This window comes from Schistocerca americana, chromosome 7 (assembly GCF_021461395.2).
Source record: "Schistocerca americana isolate TAMUIC-IGC-003095 chromosome 7, iqSchAmer2.1, whole genome shotgun sequence".
In the NCBI taxonomy this organism is placed as follows: domain Eukaryota; kingdom Metazoa; phylum Arthropoda; class Insecta; order Orthoptera; family Acrididae; genus Schistocerca; species Schistocerca americana.
In genome coordinates, this window is record NC_060125.1 from 189,147,621 (window position 1) to 189,173,852 (window position 26,232).

General features: G+C 42.1%; 1 protein-coding gene across 2 annotated transcripts in view; it reads left to right on the plus strand.

The window, feature by feature from the left end:
* The window catches only part of LOC124622118 (neuroendocrine convertase 1-like), a 497,126-nt gene that overhangs the window by 74,115 nt on the left and 396,779 nt on the right, over nucleotides 1–26,232 (plus strand). The window contains exon 1 of one of the 2 annotated variants that reach the window (XM_047147728.1): nucleotides 6,392–6,595. The exons of the other annotated variant lie outside the window; for it this stretch is intronic. The gene's annotated coding sequence lies outside the window, so the exon portion shown is untranslated. Of the gene's footprint in view, nucleotides 1–6,391; nucleotides 6,596–26,232 lie in introns of those variants that run through there. 2 annotated transcript variants of the gene reach the window in all.

The following is a 26,232-nucleotide window of genomic DNA, read 5'->3' on the forward strand; positions in this document are numbered from 1 at the left end:
CTGTTGCTGCTGCTGCTGTTGTCGACGATGATTATGGATTATGTAAATAGTGCTTTAATCGTATGCAGGAACAGAGACCAATTTACGTTTGATTAAGATATTTGCTGGACGCACAGAAGTTCTGATGGCATTATGGAAGTGGTACATCTGGAGGGAACTTATTTATCTAGAGAGAGATTTGTGTGGGAAAGACTGGGCAAACACAGAAGGCGTAGTGGAGAACATGACGTTCTAGATTTTACGGTAAGTGATGGTATATTTGGGGAATCAAAGTCCGAATCATATTGATTAAAATTATGGTAGTTTATATCATTAGCAGTTTCTTAGTCGTCCTTCGAACCTACTACAACTACGAACATTATATGTTACACATAATGAGCAGTGAACTGCAGACAGCCCGTCTATGAAGTGCTCATAGGATTGTTATATAATATTGAAGGCCCGTCAGTAACATACACAGTAATCTTCCTCGTACAGTAAATATATTCAGAATAATTTAGAGAGATGCGTATCAACTCTCCCCATGGTAATATGAAATGTTAGACCCAAGACGGGAGGAGTCTATACTTTCAGTTCAAGGAAATCAACGGTAGATGTTGTGGCGTAACAAGCTAGCTACGCCACATTGAGAAGGGAGCCGAAAGGCACGCGTACACACACGCCGACTGGCGTCAAGTCTGGAACAGGATAACTATTGAATGGTAGCAAGAAAAGTACGTAGCTGCTTTATACTTAACTTTTAATCTTTGTTGGCTTACAACGTTCTTCTTGAGACATTTATACGATAACTCTCAAAGTAGGTAAGGCTAATGGCGCCTTGCTAGGTCGTAGCCATGGACTTAGCAGAAGGCTATTCTAACTGTCTCTCGGCAAATGAGAGGAAGGCTTCGTCCGTATTGTCGCTAGCAATGTCGTCGTACAACTGGGGCGAGTGCTATCCCGTATCTCGAGACCTGCCTTGTGGTGGCGCTCGGTGTGCGATCACACAGTGGCGACACGCGGGTCCGACATGTACTAAATGGACCGCGGCCGATTTAAGCTACCACCTAGCAAGTGTGGTGTCTGGCGGTGACACCACAGTAGATATCGCGATTCATAGTTTTTGTGCTAAGCAAAACCGATGCTAATACCCTTTGGTGCAAAAGTCGTACATCTATCTGCGAAAATTATTTACTATCAATTCCTCCATTTGATTCAACTTTTGTAGATGACGACCATCTACAGCCCATCAAATACTTTTGCACGTAGCGTTAAATATATTAAGAATGAAATATACACTACTTGCAATCCAACAGGAGGAAGACTGCTTCTTCGAAACTAAACCACATAAATACACGTTAATATCGATCAGAAGCGTGAATATCTTCACCTAGTTTAACCCTCTAACAATGAACACCTTCAAATATTCTCCCATTTGGGAATTCAGTACGACTGCAGATGCAATACGTCTTTTTGTATTTTCAGCACCAACAGAGGACGACTGTATGCCTGCAAGTTCTTTCCATCTATAACTGTACAAGTTACAACATACAATTCTCTATCGTCTTTTACCCATGTACGAAACGAACTGAAGGCATGTTGATTTTTTATGGCGCCATTGTTATGCTTTACAGAACCCACGTTCATTTAGCCAAAACAGTCATCTACATTCAGCCTATCATCTCCTAAAGCTTCTGCACTTATTTCGTAAAGACAACATACAAATGATCTAATGAACAGCTTCGGAAACTTCAAGGGTCTGTTCGTGGACAATGCTGTTGCCTTTAGAAAGGTTATAACGTCTAATGACCGTACTGAAATGAAGAAAGACCTGCTGAGCATCGACGGTTGAAGTAGAGACTGGCAGGTCACACTAAAAGTAAATAAATGTACTTCGAACAAATAGTCGAGGGGATAAAATAGTGTTTGAGAACCTTATCGGCGGTACACTGGAAGCAGAAACAATCGTAATATTCCTAGGAACAACCATCGCTAGCGACCTTGAGTGGAATGATTACATTAAACCAACTGTAGAAAATGGAGATTCTAGGCTAAGATTCACTGGGAGAATCTTAACGAAATGTAATTCATCTAAGAAGGGACAACAATCGTCGTAATAAAATACCAACAGGGAAACCTAAAGCTCGCACACGAAAGATTAGTTTTCCAACTTTAAACGGTAGAAAATAATGTAAAGTGGTTATATGAACACTCTACCAAGCACTTAAGTGCGACCTGCAGAGTAGTCATGTAGCTGTATGAGTAGATGTATACCGGAGAGATTAAAACTGTTACGGAAGTTTACCGATACTTGTTCTTCCAACGCCGGCCGGTGTGGCTGAGCGGTTCTAGGCGCTTCAGTCTGGAACCGCGTGACCGCTACGGTCGCAGGTTCGAGTCCTGCCTCGGGCATGGATGTGTGTAATGTCCTTAGGTTAGTTAGGTTTGAGTAGTTCTAAGTTCTAGGGGACTTATGACCTAAGATGTTAAGTCCCATAGTGCTCAGAGCCATTTGAACCATTTGAACCGTTCTTCCAACACTGATGGAACTTGGAAGGGGGAATAGATTGTGGTAACAGAAGTAGCCTCCGTTACACGTCGTAAGGTGGCTTTTGGAGTGTAGCCGTAGGTTTTCCTGCTTCCGACAATAGACTGCACAAAGGAAGAACAAGCCCATACATTTAAAGTTGCGCTCTTGAAACTGCGGTTCGGTAGTTTTGGTGCACTATATAAATGACGTAATAAATGGTAGATTTACCTATAGTGTCTGTAGCATTGGTAGGGAAAGAAACATATATCAATGTGAGAGAGGAACTGTTTTTTGTTTGTTTATTTGTTTTACACATAATTAGAGCCGCACATTGTTCAGCGTTAGTCCACAGCATATTTTATAATTTTACAAAACATAAACTGCATTTTATAAGTGCAAACGTTTAGCTGCGCGTTTCACTTCTGCGCTTTTATGTAACCAGAACAAATGCTTTCGATACAAGCCCAGTTGACATCCACGAACACAAAAAATGTATACAATTATTGTCGTTATTTTGTACTCAACAGAACGATCTTCATCATGATCAAAGGCAGGAGTTTCCCGTTATAACTGATAAATGCGGAAGTTGTTTAACATCAACAGAAACATGTGTTATTTACGCTGGGTGCAGTATCGAAGCGATGTTTGATATGGTTTTTTTTTTTTTTTTTTTGCATTTTTGAAATCTTACCTTCTTTTGAGGAAATTGCGCTTTCAAGCGCTATGTGATTAATCCGTATTGATTTTTTTTCCTTTCTTTACTACAACATACATCTGTTTCACGTTACAAACCATCAGATTTCCAATAAAACCTGACTTAACAATGTAAATTATCGAGCGAGTTGGAACAGTGGTTAGCACACTAGACTCGTATTCGCGAGGTCGACGGTTCAAATCCGTGTCCGGCCATCCTGATTTAGGTTTTCCATGATTTCCCAAAATCGTTTCAGGGAATTTCCAGAATGGTACCTTTGAAACGGCACAGCCCGCTTCCTTCCCAATCTTACCCTAAACCAAGGGGACCGATGACCTCACTGTTTGGACACCTCCCCCGAATCAACCAACCAACCAACAATACAAATTTCAATTCTGCTGTGAGTACTGTATACTTATAAGAAAAAGACTGGAGGATAACCATGTGCAACATCAATATCTCATAGCTTACATGGAACTTTATACAGGATGGTCCATTGATAGTGACCGGGCCAAAATCTCACGAAATAAGCATCAAACGAAAAAACTACAAAGAACGAAACTCTTCTAGCTTGAAGGGGGAAACCAGATGGCGCTATGGTTGTCCCGCTAGATGGCGCTACCATAGGTCAAACGGATATCAACTGCGTTTTTTTTTTAAAATAGGAACCCCCAGTTTTATTACATAATCGTGTAGTACGTAAAGAAATATGAATGGTTTAGTTAGCACCCTTTTCTCGCTTTGTGACAGATGGCGCCGTAATAGTCACAGTCGTATAAGTTCGTGGTGTCACGTAACATTCCGACAGTGCGGACGGTATTTGCTTCGTTATACATTACCCATCTTAAAACGGACCGTTTACCAATTGCAGTAAAGGTCGATATCGTGTCGATGTATGGCTGTTGTGATCAAAATAGCCGGCCGGTGTGGCCGTGCGGTTAAAGGCGCTTCAGTCTGGAACCGCGTGACCGCTACGGTCGCAGGTTCGAATCCTGCCTCGGGCATGGATGTGTGTGATGTCCTTAGGTTAGTTAGGTTTAATTAGTTCTAAGTTCTAGGCGACTGATGACCTCAGCAGTTGAGTCGCATAGTGCTCAGAGCCATTTGAACCATTTAGCCATTTGTGATCAAAATACCCAACGGGCGTGTTCTATGTATGCTGCTCGGTGTCCTGGACGACATCATCCAAGTGTCCGGACCGTTCGCCGGATAGTTGCGTTATTTAAGGAAACAAGAGTGTTCAGCCACATTTGAAACGTCAAGCACCACCTGCAACAAATGATGATGCCCAAGTAGGTGTTTTAGCTGCTGTCGCGGCTCATTCGCACATCAGTAGCAGACAAATTGGGCGAGAATCGGGAATCTCAGAAACGTCGGTGTTGCTACATGTACATCGATTGCACCCGCACCAAATTTGTATGCACCAGGAATTTCATGGCGACGACTTTGAACGTCGTGTAGAGTTCTGCCAGTGGGCACCAGAAAAATTACGGGACGATGACAGAATTTTTGCACGCGTTCTATGTAGCGACGAAGTGTCATTCACCAGCAGTGGTAACGTAAACCGGCAGAATATGCACTATTGGGCAAAGGAAAATCCACGATGGCTGCGACAAGCTGGAACATCAGCGACCTTGATGGGTTAATGTATGGTGCGGCATTATGGGAAGAAGGATAATTGGCCCCCATTTTATCGATGGCAATCTAAATGGTTCAATGTACGCTGATGTCCTGCGTAATGTTCTACCGATGTTACTACAACATGTTTAACTGCATGACAGAATGGCAATGTACTTCCAACATGATGGATGTCCGGCACATAGCTGGCGTGCGGTTGATGCGGTATTGAATACCATATTTCATGACAGGTGGATTGGTCGTCGAAGCACCATACTATGGCCCGCACGTTCACCGGATCTGACGTCCCCGGATTTCTTTCTGTGGGGAAAGTTGAAGGATATTTGCTATCGTGATCCACCGACGACGCCTGACAACATGCGTCAGCGCATTGTAAATGCATGTGCGAACATTACGGAAGGCGAACTACTCGCTGTTGTGAGGAATATCGTTACACGTATTGTCAAATGCATTGAGGTTGACGGACATCATTTTGAGCATTTATTGCATTAATGTTGTATTTACAGGTAATCACGCTGTAACAGCATGCGTTCTCAAAGGTACATGTGTCACATTGGAACAAATGAAATAAAATCTTCAAACGTAGCTACGTTCTGTATTTTAATTTAAAAAACCTACCTGTTACCAACTGTTCGTCTAAAATATTGAGCCATATGTTTGTGACTATTACAGTGTCATCTATCACAAAGCGAAAAAAGTGGTCCAACAAAACATTCATATTTCTTTACGTACTACACGAATATGCAACAAAAAATGGGGGTTCCTATTTAAAAAAACGTAGTTGATATCCGTTTGACCTATGACAGCGCCATCTAGCGGCCCAACCATAGCGCCATCTGGTTTGCCCCTTCAAGCTAGACAAGTTTTGTCCTTTGTAGTTATTCGTTTGACGCTTTATCGTGAGATGTTTGGCCCGGTCGCGATCAATGGACCACGCTGTATATTCAAACTCAGTTTCTAGATAGTTCACCACCTCAGTTTTCTAGCCTAATCCGGAAAGACAGATATGCAACACACCTAATATACCGGTAATACGGTTACGATCTTAACTGACCAAACCTACAAGGAAAATTACCGCGGTCTACGCTTTCTTACGATAGTCTACGGTAGCTTACGGTAGTTTTCCTGTTCTACATGTACTTATTTGGCAAAAGTACCTCTCTCTTCCGCGTCCAGATAAGACCTTGCCTGATCGTCTGCAGATGTGACGTCACGAAACAAACAAGGACGAGGGCTGCACCCCGTGGGTAGTAGCGTGGGATGACGGACTTACGTATGCGGGTAGGCATCGGTGGGTAGGCAGCCAGCCGCCCACGCACGCATTAGCCGTCTCTGTGCGGTAGGCTTCCCCGCCAAGACCGGCGCGGTTCAATTAAAAAGCTTGATTGGCAGGCCGGTGTTGCGCTGGTGTTGGTGCCGCGGTGGTGGCGGGCGGTGTTGGTGGCGTGGTGGTGCCGCCTCTATCAGTCACGTCGCGTGCGCGGCGCGGCGCGGCCGCCGGCGGTGGCACCGCCTCTGACGCACGTTCGCAGGCCGGCCAATCGGAAAACGAGTCTTTTGGCTTGCACTGTGGCTCCCCCTCCCCACCACGGACCCCTTCCTCAGTCGCTCACCGGACCTCTCCCCCTACTCTCCCTCTTCTTCAGGCCCGGGGTGTCCCAATTCCTCGCCACTCCCACCTACTGTTAAATAAACCAGCCTCGTCGCAGTGGTACGCTGGTCCTTCGCACCACGCCTCGCTTCCAGAGCTTCTGGTAAGTAGTTCGCTGCAGCGGTCAACCGCCTCCACGCATTCATGTGAAACTGCATTCATAAAGGCTGCTCCCGCCAGCTTACGTTACTTCGTCAAAAGAGCAAAAACACGTAGATAACTACTCACTAAGCCCAACACTTGTTAATCGTTTCAAAAGCCTCACCCACCTTAACTTTACAGTATCGGATTTTAATTCACCGGCATACCTCAGGCGAAAGTTGAAATTGCTGCCGTCTTATATGATTTGATCAGTACATTTATACTGAAGAGCCCTGCGTTCGACATTTGTGCTATGTTTTGACCACACAGTCATTACTTGCTGCAGTCTCTCCAGAAGAAACTGAACCACATCGTGGGCTAGAGAAGCTTGGTGGCTAGTTATGTGATACTTCTGTTACTTTTATGTTACTTTCAGCGACTTCACGCTATACCACCAAACAAAATCGTACGTACGCCTCGCATATTTGCTTACATAAGGTACTGATTATTTTACGTGTGTGACTAATAACCTCGATATGACTCACACTGACTTACAGCGACAGGGCACCAATCAGTCTTTTCTGAGGTACAGTGAGCGGTCGTTTAGTATGACATTAACGGTACTAACCATCAAAATACCTTTGCTTTCCTCTCCACATACATATTATGGAACAGTTTTTTTCCAAGAACACAAACCGTAGTGAAAATTAATGTGGCGTTAGGTCAAGGTCAAAACGTGCGGTCAGATTTTTGTAAACGATAAGAGTAGCTATAACGCTTAGTTATATGATTAAGATGCCTTGAAAGTCTAATAATTTAAATGGAATATTTTCCTGGTTCATTTGTGCATTCCTTGAATGTTACTATAGAAAACCAAAAGAAGAAGGGAACAAAAGGTCTCTCATTTTTACTACACAATTAAGAGCATAAAATACGTTAAGAGTAATATGTACATACTATACGAATCTTGAGTGATACAAGATATTGTATCTATAACAAGACATCATGAAAGGGTTTATATCATCTCCCTGAAATTATTCCACGGTGACATTAACCGTCTGTTCCGTTCGTTTCTGGCAGAATATTTTATGCATTATGAATGAAAAAACAAACAACGACGCAGTATTGTACAGTGGTTGTTATTTTTCAAATTATTTTTTGTTAAGCTGTCGTCAGATTCAGAGACACGTTTACAGCTACACATATTTATTTTTGTGCCCTACTTTGGCGTAACAGCTGAAAACGGGCTTTTAAGGTAGTAAATATTGTGGAACATAAAATCAGTGTCGCGTGTTTTTTCATTCAAAATGTTTTGTACTTTTCTGCACTGTTTTAATAGCTGTTTCACAATAACACTGGCGAATACTACAGGTTTGTACTTTCTATGTTCACGCTATTGACTTTTTGTTTGGTGGGGATTAGTTTCATTGATTTCCGAGAAACTCGCAAACAGAGCTGGAAGTACTTTTGTTTCATCATCTCTATTAATCTGTTGATGTAATTACTGTGCGATAAGGAAGAGAGAATGAGATAAAAATAAGTTAAGACCGTCATAAAAAATCCGAGTAAGTTTATTTTCATAACTTTATTAATGTCTGTAGTTTCATTCACATTTCACCAAGCTTTTTTATTTTTCCAAGAATTTGAACAGATGTCTGCCGAGCGTCGATCAAGAATTAGTGGACTGCTCTATAACGTGGTCGCCTACACATTACTTCTTTGGAAACGTAAGAGCAATAAATCGCAATGCCACACTATCAAATACGTTAGGTTTATACCACCAAATATAGAACTTCTTTCTGTGTTCGGTAATTGGTACGATTTCCAGATTTGCTTAGCCTTACATGCTTTTGTGAGTATCGACGACAAAGAAAAATCGAAGAGTCAAACCACACCTCCATTATTTGCATGTATCGGAATCTGAGATGCCTTAGGTCTTCAATTCTGAATCGATTATAAAAGTATTTGACGACATTACCTCATGTCTGTGCTAAATTGAAATTAATAAGTTTAAAACAATAACTATGAAATCTATCAGGTTGCACTAATTAGTAATATGTATTAAATGTTAATTAACTCCATCTCGTACTATAAAACTCGATAAAAGTAGAAAATTTTGCATAAGCTACCTTAATAATTATAGTTCTCGTGTTACATACGTGACGTTTTCCATCTGTGAGGGCTCCATATTTGGAAATGCTTTTTCTCCAGTGGTCCAACTATGCCTTGCTTCTCCAATGATGTTCTTTCTCGTATAATCGGTATTTTACATATCTCAGTTGCCGTGATATTTGATGACTGTTTGCTATCGTGAAAATGGGAGATTATGAAGACGTAGTCACATTCAGTCCTTATAAACCGCACGTAACATGTAAGTAATTTTGTACTTTTTTGGCTACAGTCAAAGTTAAGAATAAAAGGAACATAAACAATGTAGGAAGACACACCACAAAATCTAAAATTTGTCCTTCACACTTTGAGACGCCCACTAATTCACAACTTACAACAAAGTTCAGTGTTACTTGTTGCCTTCAGTACATTAGTGCTCCAATGATTCCTTTGATTTGTCTTGATTACTTATGTGTATTATTCATTAGCCTTACTTTTTAGAATAGAATACACCTTTACTGAAACCGGGTGGAGTTTTATGTAAATCAAAGTGTCAAGTAGGGAATAGGTTTTTGACATACTGTAGGCTCTTAAATGTTTTCTACGCTACTAATGGTGGCAAATAACATCTACATGGTGTGTGGGAAAAAGACAGTCGCACAATAAGTGAAACTAAATACGCTTCTAAATGGTGTGTATCTAAATTCATGACCGTAAATTATCACAAAAACCGTGTTTCTGCTTCTTTCCCAACAGAGTAAGGAACGGAAAGTTCATTTCTTCTTCTTTTCCCTATCAATTTCCCTTCTAGTACGGGGTCCGCTTTTTAGTATACTGCAAATTTTATTTAATTTAATTCTGTGGCCGGATGTCTGCCGTAAGTAGCGTGTGTCACCTGTGAATCATATAAACTTTGTTCCGCATGTAATCGCATCATAAACCTCTGCGTATCATATTCTCTGAGAGGAATTTAGAGATGAGCACATCATTTGCCCAAACGAGTGTGGGAAACCGCCTAATCACACTCAGGTTAGCCACTGTACCAGCGCTTGGTTGGCAATACGCCGCGCAGGTGCGGTCACCGTTTGGTGCAACCCCCTGAGTCGCCAGCTGGTGTGCTGCGCCGTACGCTGTAAGAGCAGGTGAGTTACTGTATTAGTCAAGTAAAACAAAATACGTCATTGCCGATTTCCTTCGAAAAGCAAGGGGAAAGCAAAATTAGCTTTGCGTATTTCGTACTTAGAGCCTACGTAGCCAAAGCTTTCCTCTACTTGCTGTCAAACACCAACTGTAAACAGCTCTACTCAAAAGTGTAAGATCGCATTCATATGCTTATTTACGTCTAACTGGAAGGCTGCCACCAGAAACTGCATAAACTGAGCGTCACAGTTACCTTATATTTATTGTTCCTTTCTTTGTCCTCTAATATTTTAAGTGCAGTTCACCGCATAATTATCTGTGGGCCCGAAACTTTCTTTTCGTCACTTCCACTTGATTTCTAACGTAATAATTATAATAAAGAATCCACTGATTCTCATGTCTCAGTAAGCAATTTAAACAACTGAAGACAATCGTACAATAGAAGATACCGTCCACATCTACATCTGCATGACGACTCTGGAATATAACTGTTATTTCCTGAAAGAGAGTTCTTCGATATACCCCCATCTTTCCATAAGACCTTTGATTTATCTTATATTATTACTATGATCATTCGTTTCTACGTAGGTTGACGACGGTAAAATATTATCATGTTCAGAGGAAACAGTTTGTGATTGAAATTTCGTGAAAAGACCTCATCACAGCGATAAACTCCTTTGTGTTTATGATTTCCACCCCATCACGCTTATCACACCCGTGACAACCTCTCCCTTATCTCGTGCTAATACAAAACAAGCCACCCTTCTTTGGATTTTTTCGAAGTCCTCCGTCAATCCTGCTTGTTAAAGATCCCATACACCACAGCAGTACTGCAACAGAGGACGGATAAGTGTAGTGCAGGGAGTCTCCTTAGTAGATATGTTGCAGCTTCTAAGTGTTACGTCAATAAAACGTGGTATTTTGTTTTCCTTCCCCACATCATCATCCATGTGTTGGCTCCAATTTAAGTTGTTTGTAGCTGTAATTCTAGGTATTTCGTTGCATTGAAAGCCTTCATCTTTGTGTGACTTGTCGTGTAACCAAATTTTAACGGATTTGTTTCAGTACTCACGTGGATAACCTCACACTTCCCATTATTCAGAGACAATTCCTACCTTTCGCACAAACACCTGTCGTGTATAGGTCATTTTGCAATTGCTTTTGATCCCCAAACGACTTTAAGAGGCGGTAAATGAGACATCATCTGCAAAAATTCTAAGAGGACTGCTCAGATTGTCTGATAAATCGTTTGTTTAGATTAGGAGCAACAGAGGGCGTATAACACGTCCTTGGGGAACAGCTCAGAGTCCTTGGGGAACAGTACAGACCACTTACGTTTTACTCGACGGCTGACAGTCGATTACTACGGACTGTGACCTTCCTAACAGCAAATCACGAATGCAGCCACACAACTAAAGCGATATTCCGTAGGCACACAATCTGATTAGAGGTCTCTTGTGTGGGACGATGTCAAAAACCACCTGAAAAATCTAGAAATACGGAATCAATTTGAGATCTCCCTGTCGGTAGCACTTATTAGTCCTTGCGAAAAAAGAGATAGTTATGATTCACAACAGCGATATTTCCCAAATTTGTGCTATGTGTCAATAGACCGTTAACTTCGAGGCAGTTCATAATATTCGAACACAGTATATATTCCTAAATTCTCCTGCAGATCGATACATGTGCTATAGATCAATAATTAATCGGATTACTCCTATTTCCTTGTCTGAGTACTAGTGTAATTTGGACAACGTTATAGTCTTTTGGTATCAGTCTTTCGTCGTGCGAGTAGTTGTATATAATTTATAATTCTGGGGCTACTGCATCAGCATGCTCTGAAAGGAACCAACCTTGTATACACTGACGTGAGGAGAGTCTTGGGAGACCCCTACTATCTGTCGGAATTCCTATTGCCCGGCATAGTGCAGTAAATTCTTGGAAGTCCCGTGCAGAAATGTTGTGCCATACTGCCTCTATACTAACGCTTACTTACTTACTCCTTGGCCTCTCTGATGATCACAGCCCAATCCTGACGACTTTCTGATCGTTTGCTCTATCTCCTGACTCCAATCTTTCTCAAATCATTTTCCACATCATCCAGCCATCGTTTCCGGTGTCTTCTTTTGTTTCTTTTGCCACCTAGATTTCCTGTGTAAGCCTTTTTGACAGCTCGATCCTCTGACATTCGCTCTACTTGGCCCAGCCATCTAAATGTGTTACCCTTAATTTCACTCGCCAAATCAGGACTTCTATACAGCTTTTCCAATTCCTTGTTTTTCCTTATCCTCCACTGCCCCGCCTCACACACGGCTCCAATAATCTTTCTTAATATTTTCCTCCCCCATCTTCCCAAGAGCTCTTCTTCTGCTACGGTCATTGTCCATGTTTCTGAGCCCTACATTACCACCGGTCTTATGACTGTTCGATAGACAGTCACCTTCGATTTTCTGCTCAGGCAACGTGACTGAAGGATCATGATCAGAGCCCAGTAAGCTCTATTTCCGGCAGCAATCCTATATTTTATTTCTTCTCTTATTCTACTGTCCTCCGTAATCAGCACTCCCAGCTATTGTAACTTCTCACATTTCTCATAATTGCCTCTGTTCAACTTAATATATTTCTCTTTAACAACAACATTTTTTCTAGAAGCAAAGAGGTACTGTGTTTTTGTGTTGTTTACTCTAAGACCTAACTGTTCTGCCTCCTTTTCCAGTCTGCCAAATCATTCTTCCATTTCTTTCCAACTTCTAGGCAGCATACGCATCTCATCGGTATGAGTTATTTTTTGGTGCATACGGTTAAACAGAGTGCCACCTCGGCTATCAATCTCCACCCTTCGCATCACTCTCTCCAATACTATGTTGAAGAGTAGCGTGGATACTACAACACCCTGTCTTAACCCTTGGCTGACCTCAAATTCTTTAGAAAGTTTTCATTCTACTTTTACCTCACATTTTGTGCTGGTGAGGGTCATTTGTACCAGCCTCGTAAATTTACTTGGGAATTTCGTCTCCATTAAGGTGTCATATAGCTTTCTCCTTTTAATACTATCGTAGGTCTGTTTGAAGTCTACAAAAAGCTAGTGTACATCCGAATTATATGCATAACATTATTCCTTTATTTGCCTTATAATGAAGATCTGGTCAGTTGTTTATCTGCCCTGTCTACAACCGCACTGGTAGTCTCCGAGTATTTCTTCTGTAATTGGTGCAAGTCTCATAGCAATGACTTTGGCTAATGCTTTGTACACCAAGCGATAACTTTCACAGTTTGCTTTGTTCTTCTTCTTATGAATCGGGAATATAATGGCCGTGTTCCACTGGCCTGGCATCTCTTCATTTTCCCATATTTCCACTATCAGCTGATGTAACAATCTTGTTAGATGTTCACCTCCACCCTTGATCATCATTGCTCAAATGTCGTTACCTGGAGCCTTATTATTCCCTAGGCCTTTAATTGCCTTCCCAACTTCCTCTATTGTTGGTATAGGCACAGGTCTTTCATCCTGACTAACATTCTGCCGCCCTTGGTCACCCTGTTCCATTTTCTTCCAGAACTTCTCTTTCTGTAGTGACATTCAGCAGCTCGCTGAAATATTCGGCCTATCGGTCTAGAACCTGTTCTTCTCCTCCTATAAAATTTCCTTCTTTATCTCTGCACAATACTGTACGTGGTTGGAAGCCTTTCTTCAGTTCCTCAACTCTCTTGTAGAATTTTCTTACTTCTTGATCATTATACTCGTCTTCTAGCTCCGTAATCCATCTCCTCTCTAACTCTTGTTTCTTTCTTCTGCAAATCCTATCTGCCTCTTTCCTTTTCTTATGAATTCTTCTGTATTAGATCTTGTTGTCCTGTTTATCATTTTCTTCCTGCACTCATTTCTCTCTTCCATTGCCTTTCTACAATCTTTATCGTACCATCCTGCCCTTTTCACCCTTTCTTTTAAACCTAAAACTCCTTCTGCATTTTCTTGTGGAGCCTCTTTAACTCACCTTCGATGCTTTCTAGAGCTTGGCTTTGTTTAGCCTCACACTTCTTCCGCAGTTCTGCCTCTATAGTCTACCATAATTCCAAAGGTATGCTGGTGCAGCATGCTGTGCAAGAACTGATCTCTCAATTGTGCCCCATTAATGTTCGATGGAATTGAAGACTGGCGATCTAGGTGGCCATATCATTCGCTGGAACTGTCCAGAATGTTCTTCAAATCAATCGCGAACAATTGCGGCCTGGCGACGGGGCGCATTGTCACCCACCAAAAATTTCATCGTTGTTGATGAATATGAAGTCTATGAATGGCAGCATATGGTCTCCACGTAGCCGAACATAACCATTTCCATTCGGTTATCGATTCAGTTGGACCACAGGGCCCAGTCCCTTCCACGTAAACACAACCCACACTATTGCGGAGCCACTACTAGCTCGCATACTTCTTTACAACTTGGCTCCATGGCTTCGACGAGTCTGCGCCACGCCTTGAACGTACCATCAGCTCTTACCAACTGAAGTCGGAGCTCATCTGACCAGGCCACGGTTTTCCAGTCCTCTAGGGTCCAACTGATATCGTCGCGAGCGGAGTAAAGGTGCTGCAGGCGACGCCGTGCTGTTAGCAAAGGCACCTCGTCGGTCCTCTGCTTCTACAGCCCATTAAAGCCAAATTCGCCGCATTGTCTTACCGGATACGTCCGTCGTACGTCGCACATTGATTTCTACGGTTATTCCACGCAGTGTTGCTTGTTGTCTTACACAAACGCCGCTGCTCTCATTCATTTAGCCGGCCGTAGTGGCCGTGCGGTTATAGGCGCTACAGTTTGGAACCGCGTGACCGCTACGGTCGCAGGTTCGAATCCTGCCTCGGGCATGGATGTGTGTGATGTCCTTAGGTTAGTTAGGTTTAAGTAGTTCTAAGTTCTAGGGGACTGATGACCACAGTAGTTAAGTCCCATAGTGCTCAGAGCCATTTGAACCATCTCATTCATTAAGTGAAGGCCGTCACCTACTGCTTTATCCATGGTGAGAGGTAATGTCTCAAATTTGGCATTCAGGGCACATTCTTGACATAGTGGTTCTCGGAATATTGAATTCCCCAAATATTTCCAAAAATAGAACGTCCCACGCGTCTAGCTTCAACTACCATTCTGCGTTCGAAGTCCGTTAATTCTCGTCGCGCGGCCACAATCACGTCGTAAACCGTTACACATGAACCACGTGGGTGCAAATGACAGCTCTGCCAATGCACTGCCCTTCTATACCTTGTGTACACGGTACTACAACCACCTACAACAGTATCGCTATCCCATGACTTTTGTCGCTTCAAAGTATGTGTCACAAGTTAGCGAGCATCGCGTTACATTGTACGAGTTGGTAGTTGATGGTTGGAGACATAACATCGTTGTTAACACTTCATAGATGTTGGCGACTGGGTGTTGTGTGCTGTCCTTAGGTTAGTTAGGTTTAAGTAGTTCTAAGTTCTAAGGGACTGATGACCATAGATGGTAAGTCCCATAGTGCTCAGAGCCATAAGAACCATAGATGTTGGCGACTGATTAACCGCGTATACGACTGTAGTTAAGCCCCTCAGCGTCGGTTAAGGCCTGAAAGTGGTGCGCTGTAGCCCAGAAACTGATACCAATTTCATAAATAACATCGTAAAGACAGCTGTAGGTGATCCACTTTATGATACTATACGAGCAGGTGAGTTCATGTATAAGTCGTATAAAACGAAGTATGCCCTTTCCGACTTCCGTTGAGAAGTAGAGAGACAATAAAGATTTGATTTGTGATTTTACTGCAGCCATGTCTCTCAACATGTGAACTTCTAACAAGAAAGGAAGTTTAGAAGTATCCACGTGAAGGGCCTAAGTAGCCAAATATTTTCTATGATTGCTCAAATACAATATAAGATCTCTTTTTAACCATCTCTCCTCAAAAGTGTAGGCTCGCATTTGCTTGCAAATCTTCTTCTAACAGAAAGATTGCCTCCAAAATCGTGGAACGTCCAAGTCTCCTTATAAACTGAGGCACGTTGTTGCCTTAATTTTCAAGTTTCTTTCTTTCTACCCTAACATGTTATGTACACTTCAACGCATGGTCCATCTGTGGGCCCGAAAGTTTCTCGTCTTTGCTTGCACTGCTGCTTTCCTATCGTAATAACTGTAAAGTATTGAGATAAACAGTCCACTCGTTCTTAGGTTTCAATAAAAGGTTTAAAGACCAGAAGGCAATACGACAATAGAGGATAACACGTGGAAATGGTATGTGTGTACGGAAGTCGATAGACAAACAGCTGCCTTTCTTTGCATTGTCAACGACACTTCTGCATAGTAGTGGTTTACAGGAGCAGACTATGCGCAAAGGCGGAAGGTGGTCAATGGCCATTGCCTTCATGCAACAAGTGCACTTCAGGGATGTGTGCGGGGTCGTACCGAGGGAATGGAGAGATAGGCCCCGACAAGGGCGTATGCACAGAGGGGGCACAAAAGACCGACGAGAAAAAAGAATACAAGGAAAAAAATCTGTTTAGTAGCTAACCGGGAGCTGCAGGTAAGTTCTCCTTACCCACGAGTTCCTACCTCCTTCTTATGACAAGAAGCCTTTTCCTCGGTCTGCGACCATAATCACATGCTTTTATCACTATGCAGTTTCTTATGGTTTGATTTGGTGTAAGTAGCAACATAAGTAAAGGACCACAACTGAACACACGTCTATTGCAAACATTGTTTGTGTGGCACAACATGCTTGCTCCACACAGCTGTCGGCTCCACACCTCACTGATGTTCAGCGACAGAGTTTGTAGGGCACCCCTTTTTCGCAGGTTAGACCAAATTTTACTTTATTTTCAGTTTTGCTATTTCATATACGTGAAGTGAATGCATCAGAGCTGTAGTAAGTACAGATCTGGAGCGAGCGGTGGGTTCCCGCGCTGGACAGCTGAGACAGTTGGCCATCTGCCACTTTCAGAATCAGTGGGATCAGGTGCCGATGCAGAAGTCGCTCATGGCGTCAGCAAAGAGATACGTAGAGAAAGTACATTCATTCTGGCGCGAATCAAGTAATTGTGAAAGGTGCCTTTAAAATTACGGGGTATCTTTAGAATTAATCTGAATATGGGAGGGGGGGGGGGAGGTAAAATATGGCCTCAGTACAACTGTCGCGCAAACGGAATGCAGTAGGATGTGCCGTACATCTGAGCTGGATGAAGCATGGAGTGGAATTTTAGCAGTGAGAGCGTAAACAAAACTTCTGGTAAGAGAACGTTTATTATATCGGTTAAATTAATTGCACTCATGAATATGTATAGTGAATAATATGATGGTTGCTGTTGCCTTCAGTCTATTACGTCGCATATTAATTAAATCTAGAACTTTACTTCGGAGTCCCCTGCAAGATCTGTGATCTATGGGAGAGGAATGATCAAAAGATCGTTTAATCACGAACACTCACATTCACACGCACTTGAGAGACTAACAGGAAGAAAAAGGACTAAAAACTTTCAGCACAGGACACGTAGGTAACAAGAGAGGCTGTTCCCTTGATTTTAACATGCGATATAAATGAATGAAATTTGTACTAAAGTGAATTACTATAAAATGAGCATAAATAAGAATCACAATTAATTCAGATATTCCACAGCGGAAGATCACTGTGGCCTTGGCACTGTAGACTTTTTCACTAGATCACGACCACGTGGTCCTCACAAACAAAAGCGAGCACAAAGAAAGTTATCAAGCGAGACGAACTGCACGAAATTCAGACATAAAATCACGGAAATCATACGGAATATACATGCTCTCGCGGAAAGAACATAAACAAAAAGAATTGAATCACAAGAAACTCAACAAGGCCTCACATGTTTGATTGACAGTTCAACTGAACGATAGCCTATACCGTCCCTGGATTATAACGCATTCAACACTCGCAAATTAGCATGTAATATTTGTGACACTTGAAATTAAACTATGAATTATTTAAGGAATCATTTACTTTGACTAGCTTTGAAAAGCTTACATATAACACAACACTAATTTCTCATCGAAAAGGCATACTTCCGTTCGACGGAACACTCCACGAGCATTCCCTCTCCAACCAAAACCGCTCCCCGTACCTACGGAAGTGGCCAGAGGAACCCCCATATGCAATAGGTTCGTCCAAGGCCACCAGAAACCTCTTAGTTACGTGATACATGTTTCCTACAGACTACTACACCCCCCCCCCCCCCCCACTGAAATCCTTGCACATACTCATTCATAGATTCAACTGATCGGAAAAGAAGAGGAAAGAATTTTAAATGTATCATACATGCGTGTGGGGCTTCGGCAAGTACCAATAACCTAATGGAATGTTAAAACTAAATGTGGATAGTATACGGTGCCCACCACAAACACACTAGCTGCTCTGTCTTTTCCCTTTTCTTCTTTACATCTAGGGTAGTAGACCACTTTAGACCACTTGCACCAATAGTTGAGGTGCCAGAGGCGAACAAATTAAGCTTTGTGGCCACCACAAACACACTAGCTGCTCTGTCTTTTCCCTTTTCTTCTTTACATCTAGGGTAATAGACCACTTTAGACCACTTGCACCAACAGTTGAGGTGCCAGAGGCGAACAAATTAAGCTTTGTGGTATGGTAAAATGATGAAGAGCCTCATGCAGAGACGGTTCATCACACACACACCCCGGAGAAATGACTGTGCTGGGAGTGGTTTTGCCATGCAAGGACACACCCAAGCAGACTTTGACCCATGCCACCGACAGAGAATTGTAAACAGTTGCTCAAGACAAGCAGGAACAATATGAAATACAACCAAGATTGATAACAGGCGACCACCACTATTACTTAAACCTGACATTTTACAAATTCGTCATCAGTTTCTGTGACACTGGTTTCAAAATTTAAATTAATTTTGTTGTGAAACTCAAAATTGTATGTCACTAACAAATAATTAATAAATCAAAGTTGCCTTTGTCACTCAGAGATTAGGATGAGCCTACAGGTCAAAAATGGTATCTTTCAGTAATTTTACAATGCCAGGAAACGTTAATACGAGTATTAACGAATAAATGAATAACTTTGGCATAACCGAAGATGTGCAGTCTTACACGAACTATACCGATTATACCATCAAGCTACAGGCTGTGCGCCATAGTCGGCAGTCGTCGATAGCATGCCTTTCGATCCAGTCATGCGGTAGACAATGCTCTCGTACAGTTAATAGTTGGCATACGATCAGTGTGAACAAGTTCATTTTCGGTGACTCTTAAATAAACGCACTATAATGGCATCCCTTGTAATAATTATTTGCCCAAAGACGTTTCTTCCCGCATCATTACATTTATTTACTCGTGTCCATATATAGCCGATAGACAGAAATTTACAAACAATGTAAGTACATAATTAAATTCCGTATGACATCAGTTTACAAACAATATAAGTACGTGATTAAATTCCATATGACCTTTAAAATTCCTGCCGTTTGAAGTGCTGTATCTTTGGCGATAACCAGATCGTCCATCGGGCAAGGGGCTGGGAGGTTTCTGCGGTTGAGCAGGTGTTGATGATCTTGCTGTTCGCCACATTAACAATCTCCTGGAGAGAAACCCCATTTCTTCAAATTGATCTTGCATCCGGATATACCACTTCTTAGCCCGTTGAGGACCTTCTATGTTTTATACGGGAGGTGACGTCTTTTAGCAAGGATTGTTCTGGTACCTCTCTGATGGTGAGTTACGCCAAAGCTGTATTCGACGATTTGCAGGTGACGTTAAAAGTGGTTCTGTTGAACGGAGGAAACTATCTCTTGATCTTAATCTTGGATGCTGGTATTCACGTCCGAACAAGGGGTGTCTTGGATCTGTCTCCTGTTTCCGCTTATCTTTTTCTGCTGCTGTTCTTCTTCTGATATGTGGAGGTACTATGCCCATCAGATGATATATTTTACTAATAGAAGTTGCCCGCAAGCAGCCAGTGACAATGCGTCCCGTTTCATTAAGGGCAATGTCCACTTGTTTGGCATGGTTGTAGTTCTGCCACACGGGTGCTGCATATTGATCAGCGGAGAAGCAAAAGGACAATGCAGATGTGCGAAGAACATCTGGTTGTGCGCCCCAATTGTTAGCTGTCAGTTTCCGAATTATGTTGTTCCTAGCAGATACTTTCATTTTTCTGTCCTTGCAGTGGACTTTGAAGGTGAAGGAACGGTCTAGCTTTACTTCTAGGCATTTTGGGGTATCGCAGTTGGTCAGTTGTTGTCCTCTCCAGGTTATGGTTCAAATGGCTCTGAGCACTATGGGACTGAACATCTATGGTCATCAGTCCCCTAGAACTTAGAACTACTTAAACCTAACTAACCTAAGGACATCACACAACACCCAGCCATCACGAGGCAGAGAAAATCACTGACCCCGCCGGGAATCGAACCCGGGAACCCGGGCGTGGGAAGCGAGAACGCTACCGCACGACCACGAGATGCGGGCTCTCCAGGTTATGTTTAGGTTCCTTCTAGCCTCTCTGTTCCGTAAATAGAAATCACACACTTCTGTTTTAGAGGGATTTGGTTTCAGGTAGTTGTGATCATAATGGGCAGACAGTGTTTGAAGACCTGTAGTTACTTTTCCTTCCAACTCCTGAAAGGTTCTTCCTTGGGTAGCAACTGCTGTATCATCTGCATGGATGAAAGATCTTTTGACAGGTTCAATTAGTTGGTCATTGGTATAGATATGATATAACAATGGGACTAACAAACTTCCTTGTGGATTGCCATCATTCTGTATCCTCCATCGAATTCTTTTGTTTTGTAGAATAACAAAGAAGCGTCTATTTTGCAATAGACATCTCATAAATTGCTTTAGATGATAGTCTTTCGTAACAGCATAGGTCTTTTCTAATAATTTCTTTTGGTTCATGGTGTCATAGGAGGCAGTGAGATCGACGAATGAAATACCAGTTATCTGTTCACGTTCGTAACCATCTTCTAAATATTGTGTCAAATTACGTAAAACAAAAAGAGTATTATTGGACTTTCAGAACCAGAAGGCGTGGCTACGAGTTTGTAAGGGGACGTGAAACTACGAGAGCATTTCCACATAACACGTAGGAAGAATTCCTAAGCGGTGGCTCACTTAGTTCAAGGACTGAGTAGCTTAAGTATCGCAAAACTTCGGTGGGAAAGCGTGGCCAGTTATACTGTACGCGCCCTATACCACCATCTACGGACTCACAGGCTAAACTGAGACATTTGTGGAGGCTTAATATGAGTGGGGGGTTCTTGCAAGTTCTTAGCGCTGCTTCGCTACGGTACTGAGGGATTCCAAACGTCGGTGAATGCGTGCTGAAGCAAACACACTGGTTGATCGAAAGCTTCTGATTTTTGCCTATTTCTATCGAATAAGGACTACTAATAGTTTATGAGAAGCAAATAAATGCATCTCTATATTATACATGATCGTAGGACAACGAAACTTTGTGGAAACATTCTTAAGGGCATGATGAAGAGAAATAACAAATAAACCATCGAATGAAACACATTTTAACTTCCACATGTGAGGCTAACGTTTGTTAATCGTCACGTGCACATTACATATCATAAACGTGCCTCATTGTGCCGGCTACCTGCATCCTTCACAACCTAAATACAATGTCACAATTGTTCACAAGACTTTTCGAACGGTGGACCATGCAATGTTCCGATACCGTGACACAGCTCGCGTGCTGGTTGAAGACTGCATATTGCGTCAAGCATTTTTAGCCATGGTAACAGCAACTTATTGAACAATATGTAGTGCAAAGGGCCATTGGCCTTTCCCAGGAGCAGTTCCCAAATTACCTTTTCATTCAAATTTTCGAATAATGTTCTTAAACGCCGGTGCAGAAAGAGGACCTCGTGTTCCTTTATTGCGACGATACTTGCGAAGAACAGCAGCACTATTGCTGTTGTTTCTATAAAACAGTTTCGCGAATAAAGCTCTGCTGACCTTGCCCAGACGAACGTTGACTGTTTGGAACTGTTACGCACGCTGATGCTTGTGTTTTGCCCCTACATCGCCGTACCAGTACCGGCACCTAAGGACAAGTCACGACAACTAACAACAGAAGTCCTGCGGCACATAGTCTGAACGTCATTCCTATGAAGTGTAGTATCCACATGGAAGATAGTTTTGTGCCTACACTTCCTCAAGTAGCGGAAGATTAATTAAAGCCATCCTGACCGGTAGCCTCCATAAGCAATAAGATATATATTTTCTTTTACTTCCAGTTTTATTATAATGTTCATACAATTTGTAACTTATTTCCTAGTGAAACATTTGATTTGTTGAGTATTCTTTCATCAATATACACTGAAGTGCCAAAGAAACAGTTATAGGTATGCGTATTCAAATACAGAGATAGGTAAACAGGTAGAATATGGATGTACGATCGGCAACTCTTGTATAAGTCAACAAGTATTTGGCGCAGTGGTTAGTTCGGTTACTGCTGCCACAGTGGCAGATTATCAAGATTTAAGTGGGTATGAACATGGTGTTGTAGTCGGCGCACAGCGATGGGACATTGAATCGCGGAGGTAGCGATGAAGTGGGGATTTTCCCGTACGACCATTCCACTAGTGTACCGTGAATATCAGGAAACCGGTGAAACATCGCTGCTACCGGGGAAAGATCCTGCAAGAACCGGACCAATGGCGACTGAAGAGAATCGTTAAACGTGTCAGAAATGCAACCCTTCCTCAAATTGCTGCAGATTTCAATGCTGGGCCATCAGAAAGTGTCAGCGTGCAAACCATTCACTGTACCATTGATGACTGTACGACACAAAGCTTTAAGCCTCCTCTGGACTTGTCAACACCGGCTTTGGATTGTTGATGACTGAAAACGTGTTGCCTGGTCGGACGAGTCTCGTTTCTAATTGTAGCGAGCGGATGGGCGTGTGCCGGTATGACACAACCTGACGAATCTACAGACCCTGCATGTCAGCAGGAGACTGTTCACGCTGGTGGAGGCTCTGTAATGGTGTGGGGCGTGTGCAGTTGGAGTGATGTGCAAGCCCTGATTCGTCTAGATACGAATCTGACAGCTGACACGTACGTAAGCAAACTGTCTTATCACCATTCATGCTCATGTGCATTCCGGTCGACTTGGGCAATTCCAGCAGGACAATGCGACACCCCACACATCCAGAATTGCTACATAGTGGCTCCTGGAATACTCCTCTAAGTTTAAACACTTCCACTGGCCACCAGACTCTCCAGACATGAACATTATTGGGCATATCTGTCATGTCTTGCAACGCTCTGTTCAGAAGAGATCTCCACTCCATTTTACTCTTACGGATTTATGGAGAGCCCTACAGGATTCATGGTGTCAGTTCCTTCCAGCACTACTTCAGACATTTGTCGAGTCCATGGCACGACGCGCTGCGGCACTTCTGCATGCTCGCGAGGGCCCTACGCGGTATTAAGCAGGTGTGCCCGTTTCTTTGGCTCTTCAGTGTAGGTCGTTTAGTAATATTTTTGAATTATCCTAAATTTTTATCAAACTTGCTCACAAAATTTGCTAAAAAGTGCCGGAATGTAATTTCATGGAAAGACGGTGATGGCGGCGGGGAGACGGGGGGGGGGGGGGGGGGCGAAGGGGGGAACCTAGATTCGGCAGTTCTGCTAATGGCGCAAGATCATCTGAGTCATACCTAGCATGTCTTGACCGCACTCTCCTATTAATTTACATTATCGTTTTACAGTCTTAGATACGGCTCGTGAATCTGTACGCTCTTTTGAAGCTTGTCATGCGAAAACAATGTTGGGTGTGTGTTAAAAAGTATATAATTGATAACTGCTGCAAGAAGTATTGCACCAGGATATACTGAAATCAATGGATGTTAATATTTCTAATATTCCAAATCGTAGAATACGCCATGCTGTCAACCTGGAAAATAAGAAATTCCCGGTGTCAATTATTTTTAGAGAAACAGTTAAGCATTTTCCCTAGAAAATAGATAAATGTAACATTAATCTCAAATTGGAATGGCATTACAATTCTAAACACTCTAACTGATAATTTTGTGTCTAATTTTAGCAGAAGAACAGAAAGTACAAATGTCTCCAACATGTATCTATGCAACATCAGCTAGTGGGTCCAAAAGCTCTACAAACCATCTAATTGCATGTAGACGTAACTACTGCCGATTGGGATAAGGTAAAGCTTTCACGTTACCAGCAGCTCCAATTAAATCAAGATCGGAAGCTCAATTATTTCCATTTAGCAGTTCTTATTTCATACGTTCACCAGACCACTAGACAGAGAAAAATGTGTAGTGGTCATTCTTTTATAATACGACTTTAAGACTCAAGAAAACGTAACGAAGCGTAAAGTTTGATGGTTTTACGTCCTGTCAAGTGGAGAACCCCGCGACACACGAGTTAATGAAACGTCTGTTACTGCAGTGGAAAACACTACGAGGCGTCAGTCTGCAGTAACCGTCGGTTTAATACCGAATTCATTGACTAAGGCTGACACGGTCGAAATCGTTTCATCTGTTCCCATTTCGAGATTTACACTCTTCACCAATCACGTCCGACTTGGTGTGTACACTTCCTAATTATGGCGTTATTTGCTGTACTTTTAATAGGCGCTGTGTGTCATGCGGGTAGCCTGCAGTGTCCCGTATTACGCACATGCTCAAACCGCAGTGATTAAATCATTCTACTGTTGGCGCAGGTCCATTCCGTTTGTTCGGCATTGTGGAATCTGCGAAAATTCTTGAGTTCAGGCAAACGAATTTGTTGTTACAGTTAATATCGAGAACGGGCTATTTTTTCTAGAAGTACCCAAGAAAATAAAATAAATGTTCTCAGCTGGTTGACGGAAGCGTTACTGAAATAAAGCTGCAGTATTCTACAGTGTACGCTGTAAATAGAATTGATCCGAAATTGACAGTACACGTAAATGAAATTGGTTAACAAAACGGGAAAATCTCTAACGCAACGAACGATTCTAAGAGTTTATGTTGCATCATATGTTTGTAAAATGCTGTATGAATTATCTGCATAACGATGGAACTACCTGAACAAAGTTCGGATTGGAAACAGGCAGCAACACTGTGGGCCATCTTGGAAAATAGATTTAACAATGACAAACCCATATTTATAACCTACTTAGATTTAAAAATACTTGCTGGCAGTGTTGGCACTTTTTGGAATTCTGGAGTTATAAGGTCCAAGATGCAGAGAATGAGTGGTTATCTTCAAATTTCCAGAAGCCACATTGCAGTACTAAGAAGGGAAAGATATGTAAGGGAAGCATTAATTAAGAAGGAAGTAAAACAGTATCGTAGCCTACCCCTATGTTATTAAATCTGAAGACTGAGCAATCGGTAAAAGAAACTAAGAAGAAATTTCGAAGGGGTACTAAAGTTTAAGATTTTTGAAGACATAGTAATTCTGACAGAGACAACAAGGAATTTGCAGGTTCAGTTCAGAGAAGTGGGTAGAGCAATAAAGTCGTCAAAAGAGGTTATAAGATGAATGTAATTAAAAGGCAGTCTAACGTAATCGTTTGTAGTCCCGTTAAATTTGTTGATGTTGATGGAATTCGGTTAGGAAATAGAACGCTGAAGTAGAAGACTAATTTTGCTATTTGAGCAGCAAAATAAGTGACGAGGGCATAACTAAAGAAGACCCAAAATGAAGTTTAGTAATAGGAAGGAAAGCTCTTCTGAAGAAGAGAAATATGTTAACATCGAATGTGAATTAAAGTGTCAGGAATGTAGCAGCTTTATAGGGAAGCGGAAGTGCTACGTGGACCGTAAGCTGTCAAAACACGAAGAAAATAGAAGCATCTGAAATGTGATGTCACAGGAGAATGCTGTATATTATATGATTAGATGGAGAAACTAACGAAGAGGTACCGAATCGAATTAGGGCTAGAAAGAACTCAATGGTGAAAGTTGACTAAAATAGAGATAGGTTGATATGAATAGTCTTTAGGTCTCGAGGAACGGTTAATTTGGTAATGAAGTGATGTTTGTGGTACAAAACTTTTAGAAAACGCCACGGCACTAAGAAAATAAGAAGGATGAGCGAGTTATTCAGGTATGAAAAGGATTGCAGAAGATAACCAAAGTGAAGAGCTGCATAAAATCAGTTTTAAGACTGATGACTGTAACAACATATCTCTGTGTCTGCACACCAACTTGGCAGTCGTGTTGCACGCTCTGTGTCATCTATTGCTTTTCCAAACATTTTCTAAAGCAGCACTGCAAGGAGATCTGGAAGATTGTTGTAGGTGACTGATGAGATGCAACTGATTTCCTCATTGCTTCCTGCACATATTCTACACTTTTGACCAGTCCCTGCAATGTATTTCTTCATCCACATACCTCTTCAACGCAGATCAAACAGCGCACATCAGAAATGCTACCATC